Source organism: Tupaia chinensis, unplaced genomic scaffold (assembly GCF_000334495.1).
Source record: "Tupaia chinensis unplaced genomic scaffold, TupChi_1.0 Scaffold145814_1, whole genome shotgun sequence".
Taxonomy (NCBI): Eukaryota; Metazoa; Chordata; class Mammalia; order Scandentia; family Tupaiidae; genus Tupaia; species Tupaia belangeri.
Window position 1 is genome coordinate 2,959,077 of NW_006205672.1, and position 238 is coordinate 2,959,314.

Genomic DNA, 238 nt, shown 5'->3' on the forward strand with positions numbered 1-238 from the left:
GTAGGGGATCGAGGAGGGCGTGTGTGTAAAGAGGAAGGTGTCTGAGGCTGGGGCGGGGCGGCAGGGGAGCAGTCATACTTACCTGGCAGGGGAAACACCATGATCACGAAGGTGGTTTTCCCAGGGCGAGGCTAACCCATTGCACTGCGGGTGTGCTGACCTCTGCGATTTCCCCAAATGCGGGAAACTCGGCTGCATAATTTGTGGTAGTGGGGGACTGCGTGCGCGCTCTCCCCTG

The 238-nt window shown here is 60.1% G+C and overlaps 1 non-coding gene across 1 annotated transcript; it reads left to right on the plus strand.

Moving 5' to 3' along the window:
• Positions 1-74: 74 nt before the first annotated feature.
• On the plus strand, positions 75-238 carry LOC114006144 (U1 spliceosomal RNA). The gene has a single exon (XR_003547908.1). It is a non-coding gene; the product is annotated as a U1 spliceosomal RNA (small nuclear RNA).